Genomic DNA, 12,744 nt, shown 5'->3' on the forward strand with positions numbered 1-12,744 from the left:
AGAGAGAGAGAGAGAGAGAGAGAGAGAGAGAGAGAGAGAGCACATTCCAGGCATAGAAGACAGCCAGTGAAAATAACCAGTTGGGAGATGGACTGTCTCGTGCAAGTTACAGCAAGGAAGCAAATATTGCTGGATCAGAGAGTACATAGGGGTGTGTAAGGTGTAAGAAGCCTGGAAAGGTAAGAGGGGACCAAGTTGCAAAGGGCTTTAAAAGACAAAGAGAAAATTTTAAATTGGATCCTGAAAGTAATAGGAAACCACTGGAGTTTATTGAATAGGAAGGAGGAGTGATATAGTCAGACTTTCACTTTAGGAAGATCAGTTTGACAGCTGAGTGAAGGATGGACTGGAGTGAATAGTCTTGAGGCAGAGAGATCAACCAGCAGGCTATTCCAATAGACCAGGCGAGAGGTGATGAAGGCCTGCAATGGCATGGCAGCCTTGTCAGAAGAGAGAAAGGGGCCCATACAAAAGATGCTATGAAGGTAGAACAGACAGGACTTGGTGACAAATTGAAAATGGGATGTGAAAGAGGATAAAAAGATGAGGGATGTTACCTAAGTTACAATGACACTTCAGTGATTGGGAATATGGTGATACTCTCGAAGAAATTTGGAAGATTTGGAGGGTTTTAGAGAAAAGACAGTGAGTTTAGTTTTCAACATGCTGAGTTTAAGATGTCTATAGACACTGGAGATTTAAGATTAGAGGTCAGAAAGGATGTTAGAGTTGTGTAAAAAAGATTTGAGAATATCATCATAACTGAATCTTTGAGAGCTAATGAGGACACCAAAAGAAATAGAAGGAGGTAAGAAGAGGGCACAAGATGGAGCCCTGGGGACGCCCACAGTTAGTAGGTGTAACCTGGATGAAGATCTCAAAAAGAAGACTGAGAAGCACTAAGATAGGCAGGAGGAGAAAGAGAATACGGTAGGGTCACAGAAATCTAAAAAACCTAGGGAGAAGAGAATTTCAAGCAGAAGAGGGTTGATCAGTAAAGTAGTATCAAAGTCTGCAGAGAATTCATGAAGGATGAGGATTGAGTAAAAACTATTAGATTTCCTTTTTCCAAACAATTAAAAATTCTGGGATCATAGATGTCTTTGGTGTCCCTAGCCTCTCTCTTCTATACTTCTTCCCCATCTGTCTGACATACTCCATCACCCTTCTGCTCCAACCATCTATACAAAGGACAGGGAGACAAATGCAAAACAAACAGTGTCTTCCTACTCTCTCCTCCATCTTCATATCAAAGTTTGCCCTTCCTTATGATATAATATGAACAAAGAATTTTACTGATGATAATTTAAAGTATGATCCCTCCAACAAGTATTTATACTTGAGCAGGGAGGGATCAAAGCTCTAATTAAAAGATAGCCTAGGGGTGGCTAAGTGGCACAGTGAATAGAGCACTGGCCTTGGAGAGTCAGGAGGATCTGAGTTCAAATCCAGCCTCAGACACTTAACACAAAAACTAGCCATGTGACATTGGGCAATTCACTTAACCCCAATTGCCTTGCCCTCCCCCTCCAAAAAAAAAGCAAAAAAAAAAAAGTTAGCCTTTCAGTGGTAGAATTACAGGTTGGTAGGGATGGACTTTTTTTTTTTTTTATTAAACACTAGGGTCTTCCTAGTATCTCTGAAATAAACCCAAATTTTGTACTTGGGTTATCTGACCAGTTATCTGGCTACTCTATCTTAAAATAGAATAGGTCCAGGCCATTAGATATTAAGCAGTAAGGTTAAGCAAGAATGTGATTGGTTAAAATGAATAGTAGTAAGGTAAGGAGGAAATGTTATAGCTGTCTAGGGACTGGAGGTGTTTGGCTAAAAAGAATTAGTTATGCCATTTATCTGGACCCTACCTTCATCTGGGAAGAGCCCAGCTTCCCAATTCCTCCCTTTTGGAGTAACTTTCTTTCTCCCTCTCTACAGCTGTCATTTTCAGTAATGAGGAGGAGAAGAAGAGTGAACTTGAATTTGCTAAGTGAAAAATGGAGTAATAGGGAGATGAGCAGGCTAAGAGGAAATTTGGAGAAAACTCTTCCTTACCAAGCCTCCTTCTCCCAAACTACTGCTGCACAGCTATTTTTGCACAGTATTCAGTTGTGCCCAGGGGAATCAATGATAGTCCAAATTAACTATAACTTTATTTTTTCCCTGATTTAGGGACATTATAATAATAGTTATAAATAAAATCTATTTCATTCTTTTGGAGTCCCCATTGAAGAAACCCCAGGGTTATGTAGAGTTTTCTCTCTGTGTAACTGACCATAATCTGCTTCTCAACTAATCTTGAGCAAAAAAAAATACAGACAATAATGCAATGAGTTAACTTGTAGTTTTAACTTAATACTGGCTTTTAGAGACTAGGGAAACATAAATGTGAAATATAAACTTCAAAGAAACAGAAATAGCTTTGGAACAGATGTAAAGTCTCCCCAAGGGGAAAAAGAAGTTTCACCACTGGTAGCTCACGGCAACCAGGTTCCATATTCTACCCCATTATGGCAGTACCAATGATTTCTCTCTGGTCTTGTTTAAGACAAGTAGAGCACCACTCGCCTCTGCTAGTCCCTGTAATTAAAGACATTTGGGTCTAGAGATAGTAGAGTGTAGCCATTAGCAACTCTCTCCCTTTCACATACAGTCTGAATCACAATCTCTATTCTTGCCACAAGGCTGTTCTTGGGCCCTTGATCATCCCTCAACATGCTTGCCCACACTTCTTGCCTCTCAAGAGATTTAGATTCTCTACTTTTCCTAAGACTGGGGAAAATAAAAACTTTTTCAGGCAGTCATATGTTCGTATAACTCCGAAGGGCTTGAGTGGACAAGTAGCTTGGGACTTCATAGCTGCCAACAGATACTGACCTTCAATGTCCTATAGACATATATTCTTAGCCTAAGGATCCAAATTTATATCCATGAACTCTACAGGTTAGCATTATAGACTGGCAAAATATCATTACTTAGAAGGCAGTTAGGTGACCCAATGGATAAAGTGCTGGACCTAGAGGAAGACCTGAGTTCAAATCTAACCTCAGACACTAAATAAATATGTGATCCTGGGCAAATCACTTAACCTCTGTCTGCCTCAGTTTCTTCATCTGTAAAATGGGAATTATAATAGCACCTACCTCCCAAGGTCGTTGTGAGGAACAAATGAAACAACATTTGTAAAGGTCTTAGCGCAGTTCCTGGAACTGTAATATACAAATAATAATTATATAGTAAGCACTATATAAATGTTAGCTATCATTATTATTAATTATTGTTATTACCCTACAGCCAGAAGAAATCCATAGCAGGGGATGCCCTGACATCTTGCTGAAGGTTCTCATAACTTTTGGCCTGGAGCAGCTCTGGCCAACTTGCTTAGCCTAGGCCTGCATTGCCAACAATTTGGATTTAGAGAGTTCTTGTTTGTTTCTGATTGAGGCTTCCTTCTGATCCGTATCTTCAGGCAGAGTCACTGTTCAATTGATAAGGGAATCCTAAAGCACATCCTAATGCTTCAGAAGCTTGGGACTTTGGCACCATCACCTTCTTCTTGTTTCTGTCATGCTCCACATACTGGACAAGGGACCTGGTCACAAGGCATATTGGCACATGGTCACCTACTATCCCCACAGGATTGTGGAATATAAACTACTATCATTACATTATTATTACATTATTATTATTTACCTAAGATCAGTCTGATGCTGATCAACAAATAAAACTGCCTTACCTTGGTGCTAATATACTTTATATTGTTGCTTTTAAGTTATAATCTGCTCTATTATTGGCTGAAATAGAAGAGACTCTGCACTTGTTCCTAAAAATTTCCATCTTAGTTTCCTTGCATTCTTATGACACAGACTACCTACAGGCATGCACACATATTTATTTTTTAAATGAAAAAACATTCAAGCTGATATTGAAGGTCACTCAAATGCACATTATATGTCCATAACAATTCTTTCCTTACGATTTCAGCTCTAAGAGTCTATGATTCCTTTGGGTTTAGAGGAATAAGGCCTGGATGGAGGACCTGTTGTTTTGCTTTCAAGACTATTCCCTTCACAAGTCTGAGAGACCCAGATCAAAGACCCCTGTGAATTCAAGTATCTTTTTTCTTTTTTAAATGAGTCAAGGCCCAAGTGATTAAAGCAATGTAATCACAGGAAGTGAGTACCTGATTCAGGGACAGCCAGTTTTAAGGGGCCCAGCACACTGAACAGCACTAGAACATAAATGTTGAACAAGCTCCCTCTGTTTAGCTGGGCTGATAGTGAGATTAATTATCCCTGGGCTGAGACTCTAGAGCTGCCACGGCGATGTGTCATCAGCCACTTACCAAGCAGGGACTTATTCATCACAAGTGGCAAGCTTTGAAAAGAATTCACATTCCTGGGTAATATTTGTTCCTATGTTAATTTGGTTTTGAAAAACCAGGTTCTCACCCACCCCCACCCCCACCCCACCACCAGCCCCAAGAAAGCCAAAGAAGAGAAAGGGAAGAGAGGGCTTTAGCCCAAGTAAATGGAAGGAAGAATCTAATTTAATTTTTACTCATTTTACAGACCTTTTCAGATTTAATCTGCCTTCCCATTAGGGATTTAAAGAGGATCTGCTGCTTAACTTGTTTGTCCCTTTGACTTAAGACAAATCCAGCTGACAACAACAAAGCACTTTCTTTGTCTTCACCATCACTTAATTTAAAAGGGACATGTTTACTAACAGCTTAATCTATTTAGTACAAATACGTTTTTTACATTCCTTTGCTCTCTCAAAAAAATAAAAATAAAAACCCTTAAAATTACATAACTGAAAGCTTCCAAAGTCCAAAGGTGGACTTTGAATCATTTGGATATATTAATCTGTATCTTCAGTGTATAAACAGACCACATTGAGTCCCCTAAACGTCCTGCTTTTGTATAGGCTAAAACGGTAGGGACAGAATCTGGCTTGTCTGAGTGGCTTGTCTTAATTTTTACAACTTTGCATTGCACAAACAATAAAAGCTCACTTTGATCCAAAGAAATTCCTTCCTCTGGGATTCAGCTAAAAGAAAAACAACTTTTACATTTAATCCCTTCCTCCCCAATAGTAAAACCAGTTCATAGAAAATGGACAATGAACCTAAAGTAATTAGACTTGATGAACTTAATAAGCAAGTGATTGCTTGTAACACCACTGATGGCATCTGCCAAGGTGGTTTCTCTTTAGTTGTTAAGTAGCTATTATGGCAGGAAACATTTGCCCTTATACCAAAGTAATCAGCTGTATGTATGATTTAACATCAGATCTGTAAGAAACAAGCAGTATATTTTTCTAAAATACAGTATTTGCAGATATTTCCACTTTAAATTCAAAGGAATGTTTTAAATTGAATTTTACTGTGAAACTTGCCTATAAAATCAAAACGTAACTCCAATAAAATCAAGTCAACCCTTAATTGTAATAATAAAAATTACATTAAAGTAATGGTGTATCTGAGTTAATAGCACCATAAAATAGCAGCTAAAAAGTCAGTCTTTGTTAGTAAAGTGACTATTTCTTCAATATTACTATAATTAAAAGATGGAGTACTGATAAGGATACATCTCATTGTGCCTTGACTTGACAGGCCTCCTAGTAAGAATGAATTCCTGCCCTATTTCACCAGCCATGGAGGGCAGGAGTAAGGTAGAGCCAAGAGATAAGTCCTCTGAATTGCCAGAGAGAAAGTTGTGTCTCAATATTTTAACTTTAGGCAAGAGTAGAACTGCAACCTTACTCCATGGAACTCATAAAGTGAAATATCCTTGTTGACACTTTAGCAAACTATCAGTCAAGAGGGAGATCAATGCTTCCCTTTCCACCAGTTGTAGCCTCTTCTCTTTATTACACAACTGTTATTCACTACTCTGTGGACTAAGGGATTTATAAGCACAGCTCTTAATGGATCATAGAGGAAGCTCCTGATGAGGTGCTACTTTTAAAAAGCATTCTGCTTCTGAGGAAAGCCTCTATCTTAGGTTAAATCTGAAAGGTAATAGCCTTAGGACACTCCAGTAGCTCTTCTAGTCTCTACCATACCCATTTGCACCCAATTACATACTAGCTTGTATTATTCTCCAATTATTTCATGAGTGTTAGTGTTGCTTCTTGACCAAGAAGGTCCTTGAGGACAAGGGTCATATTTCATAATTTTGCATTTTCCACAGTTCTTTGTATGATGTGGAGCATGATATTTATGTTTCATAAGCATGTGTGGATTGATTACTGTTCCAACTCAGTCTACTGAGATAATTGTATTTATAATAGTCTTTAATAATTTCTTCAATAAATGGGACACACAGTTCTTCATATAGTGATCTCCAAACTTTTTGGACCACACACTCCTAGAAGTAAAAATATTTTGAGTTTGTACCATATATATATATATGAATTAAAATGTAAAAATCTTTGCAGCAAATTTCTCTGATAAAGTTCTAATATCTAAGATGTATAGACAATTCATTCAAAAATATAAGGACAAGAGCTATTCTCCAAAAGATAAGTGGTCACAAGATACAAACAGGTAGTTCTCAAGGAAGAAATCCAAGCTATCAACAACCATATGAAAATAACACAAACCATTAATAATAAGAGAAATGCTCATTTAAAACAATTCTCAAGTTCTACCTCAAACCCATAGTATGTCAAAAAAGAAAAAAAGACAACTGTTGAAGAGACTATGGGAGGAAGGGCACACTAGTACACTGCTGGTAAAGCTGTGAATGTGTTCAGACATTCTGGAAAGCAATTTGAAACTGTACCCAAAACAACACCAAACTATGCATATAGCCCTTGACCCAGAAATACTACAACTTGTCATGTGCCAAGAAAGAAATCAAAAACAGAGAGAAATCACTCATACATACAAAAATATTTATAGTCGCACTTTTTGTTATAGTAAAGAAATAAAAATGGTAGGTATTTATCAATTGGGGAATGAATAAATTATGGCACATGAATGTAATGGAATGTTATTATGCCTTGCAGAATGACAAGAAGGATGCATTCAGAGAAACCTGAAAAGATTTACATGCACTTATGCAGAATGAAGTGAGCAAAATCAGAAGAACTATTTATACAATGGATCACAACACTGTAAAGGAAAAACTATTTAAGACTTAAGAACTCTGATCAATGTTATGGCCAATCACCACTGCAAACGATTATTGATAAAGTATGTTTTCCACGTCTTGATGGAAAGAGAAGGATTGTAGATACAAAATGAGACATATCTTTTCAGACACTAACGCACAAATTTTTTTTTTTTGTTTGACACATTACTCATTACAAGGGAGGGATTTGATTTGATATGGGAGTTCTATGGGAGGGAAGTAGGAAGGTAAATGTAATAATGCAAAAGTCAGAAGGAAAGAAAGAAAAGAATGTCAATGAAATATTTCAAAAATACACAGAAGAGAAAGAATTTCAGAGTGGGACATAGCAAACGGCAAAATTGGTACTTCCATCTTAAATTGAATGCACACATGCACATATGCTTATATATATATATATATGTATATATATACACAATAAGCTACATTAATAGATTCAATGTTTAATATACAATTCTATTTTGCTGGTCTTATTTGTATGAGAAATGGTAACTGTTTCTTTTCTAGTTCATAATAAAAATTTTAAAATAAAAATATCATAAATATGTATTAATATATTTTTATGTACATTATAAAACATACATAAAACAGAAGTTGAAAATGAGATAGAATAAAATATGCTGGATTTCAAAAAAGATCTATTTCATATTAAAATTACAAAAAACTTCTTGCTCTTATAGAAATATTATTAATAATAATGTAGTGATAGCAATGTGATTAAATATGCTTTTTATCATAATTTGAAAAGCTTCATTAACTTTAATCACATTGTGATACAATAATTTGAAGATCTGATTCTAAATTCAGTTTATTTTAATATTTAATTTTAATGACTGCCTTACATGAAAAAATTATCTCCCCAAAATATGTAGGTACAAATTGAAAAAGTACATCACTGGCTATGCTTATCAGGGTACTTGTTTTTTAATCCTATCTACTAATTTTACAAATATTTTTGTTGAAATTTGGCTAATAAATATCCACCTTCCCTGATGCCAATCAATTGTGCTATATTTTAAATTTTTAATAGATGGATTCAAAAGCCAATGAAACTCCCTTCAGAAAAATTGTTAATATTTTAGAAAAGTCTGTTTCCAAGGTTTTTTTAGCAATTTAGAGAGTTTTTATAGACAAAAGGGTTATATTTGGCAACAAATGTTTGGTTTTTCAATGTCCTGCTCATTGTAATGGATTCATACGCTCATTAGCACATTATATAAAAAGGATTATTTTCATCATTAATGATCACGGATATAAATCCATACTTACATCCAATAATCTTGATAATTTTCAATTTTTTTACCATATTTCTGTCCAATCTGATTAAATCATCATTATATTTACCTCCTGGTGCAGCTGATGAAAAGCTTGTACAAATAGTAGGAGAAAGTAGGCTCCATCAAGGCTTTATGAAGGATGTGGTATCAGAGCTGAGCTGGAAAGGAAGAGAAGGATTTCAACTGAGATATATAGTGGGAGCCTTTCCAAAAATGTGCAAAGGCACAAATGCAGAAGAGGGCAAGACAGATTAAGAAATGGCTAGAGATAGAAGTTTGGGAATCACTTACACAGATGTGATCATTTAAACATGGGAATGGATGAAATCATCAAGAGAGAGACAGTATCAAAAGGAAAGCAGACTACAGAGAAAATCATGGGGAGTGGTCAAACTTGGAGCCAAAAAGAGAAACCAGCAAAAAAAAACAAAAGTGAATAATTCAAGAAAGAAAAGCTTCACAAAAGCCAATGGGAGAGCAACTATCAAGATATAGTTAATAATGTCAGCTAATAGTTAGCTAATACTGTCAAATACTACAAAAGTCAAAATGCATGAGCACTATGGAAGGGCCACGGGATTCATTGGCAATCGAAGTATAACACTTCCAAGGTAAGTGTCACTTTAAAAAAAAGTTTAGAAATTGTATCTGGTCCAGTCACCTGTAATTACTGTGCATTACAATGAGTGGAATATGGAGATGTGACTAGTGCCATGTTTTCTAGTTCAAAAGAGCAAATGCATGTACTGCCACACTGAGTAAAGCTCATGCTCACTGATATTCCAATATCCTTCGCTTTTATCCTGTATATGTCCTCCTTACAGCATCTCTTTGGACTAAAGTCATGATACAGCCTGAGTCCTACTCCAAACTCTTTCACTCCCTCATATTTAAAATAACCTTCCCCACCTCTCTTTCTCTCCCCTCCAGAAATTCATCTCCAATTGTTTTAGCTCAAAATTTTGTACACTTATGAGTCTTTTTTTACCTTACATTCTGGTACTATCTGCAGGTTCCCACCTTTCCCCCTCTTGTTCCTTGAGCTGACGCCTGCTATGGGATGCAATCCTCCCAACAGACTCTAACCTCATGGCTGAAGTAGATGGGAAATGATGTGGTTAAAAAACTAAGACATTTGGGATAGGAAGGGAAGGGGGCAAAGAAAGGGAAAGAAAAGGAGAAAGAGAAGGACCATGAACATACCTCAAAATTTTCCACCCTATCTGTTATCATATAATAACAAAAAGGCTTGTCAAATTCTACTCTTTCCTAATATAACACATAATAATTAGAGGACCTTTGTTTTCCTCTGTGCTTACCTTAAACAATGTTTCAATGCCTTTCTAATTTTTAGGGATGAAATGAAGAGTAATGAAGGTGGTCTGACAGACCCTGGAGAGTGATATGTAGTACTTAGGGGGCAGTCAGGTTAGAAAGACAACAAAACTGGCTTATATGTATCATCTTTCCTGAGTAGAGGTTTGGAGTCAATGACTTCCAGTCAGTAGTAGTATAAGAAAAAGCTTTAAAGTAGTGTGCTACGACCCTTGTCCTGTGATTCTATATACTCTGGATATGGTGGGTCACAATTCCTAATGAAGTGATAATCCAGTAAGAAATACAGTAAGAACCATGTTTTGGAATAAATGTTCATCATAATCATCATCACAACAATAACTAGCTTTACATAGTGTTTTATGCTTTGTACTTGTAGGCACTTTTGTAGGTACTCTTCAGAGCAGGCCTACACAACCTTAGGTCCATGGGTCACTTGCAGCACACCAAAAGATTTCAGGTGGCCTGTGAAAAATGTCCTCTACATTTTTTCATGGGCCACCCAAAATCCTTTGGTAGGCCACAGTCTGTGTAGGCCTGCTTTAGAGAAAGCTTCAACTTTAAAAAGATGCAAATGATTTTCAGGCCAGGTACTAGGTGTCTAAGAAAGCCCAGGAACTATGCAGATGAGATCAATAGAGAATCTTATCCAATCATATGCCAGTAGAGTATGGCAGCCAAAGCTAGCACCAATGAGTGACATTATAGACTGGGATGCCCAGGAGCAGCCATTCAAGAGACTTTAGAGGTTTTATAGTACCTATGATGATACCCACTATCACAAAAAAAACACTAGAAGTAGATCTTGGTCTGGGCTCATAGGTATCTGCTGAAGCCAAATCAAACTGGTTTAACTGTTAAATTTTCTGTGTCAGCATTTATATCATGGAAACAAGCAAAATTTCATAAATCAGTTTGGTTTGTTGTTTTTCTAGACTTAAGAAAGTAAAGAAAATGTTAATAATACATATTAAACTTAAGAGTCAGTCTTGTATTTCTGAGAGTTTGTTAAACATTTACCAGCACACTGCTGGTTGCACATGACCTATTCCCCAAAGTATTTTTGTACAGGTAGACTATTGTCAGCAAGTTCACAGAGTTATATAACATTGACACAAAAAGATTTCTGGTGACAAGCTAGAGTCTTTATAGGTTGGAAAGTGCTGGGATTTCCAGTGGATTCCCAGGATTCTGTGGAAATATGATGAAACCTCACAAGACAAATGAGGCTCTTCATGCCCACAGGTGTCTTAGCAAAAGAATTATATTGGGAGTGAAGCTGCATTTGGGGCCACTGAAACTGAAGCTACTCATCATTTCTTCTACTCCAACTCCTAATATTTGAAGTAATCCTGTTGTAGCAATAATAGTTGCTGTACTGAGCTGCTAACCTGGAAGGAAGAGCTGCTGATCATTTTTTATTCCCTCACATTGACCTTATGTTTAACAAGTGGCTTCATGGCATATTTTTTAAATTTAATGTGAACTATTCACATTTTCTCCCTAGATCAATAATTCAAGTCCTGATTTGTAGTGATTTCAGAAGATACTGAAAATTTAAAAATCAGCTGGTTCCAGAACCTTCCTAGGCATGATGTTCTCTCTAGCCACTCCCTTGATCCTTCCCCTGTGGGGGAGTGTTTTTCCTTTCAAACCAGACTGCGGTAATAGCAGATGCCTGCTTCAGTGTCTGTCCAAAAAACTTTGAATGCACATGTTCTCTCTACTTTGAGAAGTTGTAAAAGTGAATCAATAACTCTCTTTGTTAATCGAGCCCCAAGCCAGAATCTCACTCTGCCAAAATATAGCAATTTTAAAACTCTCTCTCCTCCCAGGCAGTTCCCAATGCCCCCTCAATGTTTCATTCAATCAATATTTGGCAACTGGGTTATTCATAAGCTTTATCACATTTCTGGAATTAAAAAATCAGAGTAAACTTTGAAATACAAAAGAGTAAACAAACTTTAAAGACAGAGGCATAATTGCTCCCCAGAAAAACAACAAATTTACAAACAGACACCTGCCCCAGTGAGAAAAAAGACAAAGAACGAAGGAAAGAAAGAAGAATCACCAGCCCCTATCTGCAGCCCCAGTGGATTTCACAAGCACAGAATATGACTCACGGATGTTAGAAACTTTCCAACTTTACTCAAAAGAAGAGCCTCTTACTTCTTTTTCCTCTTCTGCTCCCAAAGCTTCTATTCTTCCTCTTTCCATAAACCCAACACTTCCACAAATTCCAAGGACAGGGCAAAATTAGTTAGGGATAAGAGGAAAGGGGGAGAGGGACTATGGAAAATTTCTGCTGGACCTGTAGGCATACATATCTAGCATCCTAATCTGCTTAGCATTGCTTACAGTAAGTATGGACAAGTCAAAGACACACATACTCCAGTTCCTCAGTCCTAAACTGCCTTAGCCTAAAGTTCTATCCATTCATTCATTCATCAAGGAGAATGTAAGCTCACTGGGAATAGAAATTATTTTGTCTTTGTATCGTTATCATCTACTATAGTAACTTGCACAAAAAGAAACTTAATTAATTTCAGCTAAACTGATAAAAGTCTTTCTTGAATATCCATCAGAGGCAGATAGGTGGTATAGTGGGTAGCACTGAACTTGAAGTCTGGAAGACCTGAGTTCAAATACAGCCTCACACAATTAATAGTAGTGTGGCTCCTATGCAAGTTAACTTTTCTCACTACCTCAGTTTCTTCACCAATGGGAATGAGTAAAATGGTGATAATAACAGTACCTTCATCCTAAGGTTATTGTAAGAGAAAAATGAAATATTTGTAAAGTGCTTTGCAAACACTAAAGTACTATACAAATGCTAACTATTGAGATTATTTTATATGGTACTAAGCAGGAGGAAGAGTATGTATAGATCAGGGGCCACATTTGAGGACCTAAAGGGCCACATTGTGGCCTCGAGGCTGATAGATAGATAGATAGATAGATAGATAGATAGATAGATAGATAGATAGATAGAT

This window comes from Petaurus breviceps, unplaced genomic scaffold (assembly GCF_028583685.1).
Source record: "Petaurus breviceps papuanus isolate PSGF00001 unplaced genomic scaffold, PetGlider_PUasm1.0 115, whole genome shotgun sequence".
Lineage (NCBI taxonomy): Eukaryota > Metazoa > Chordata > Mammalia > Diprotodontia > Petauridae > Petaurus > Petaurus breviceps.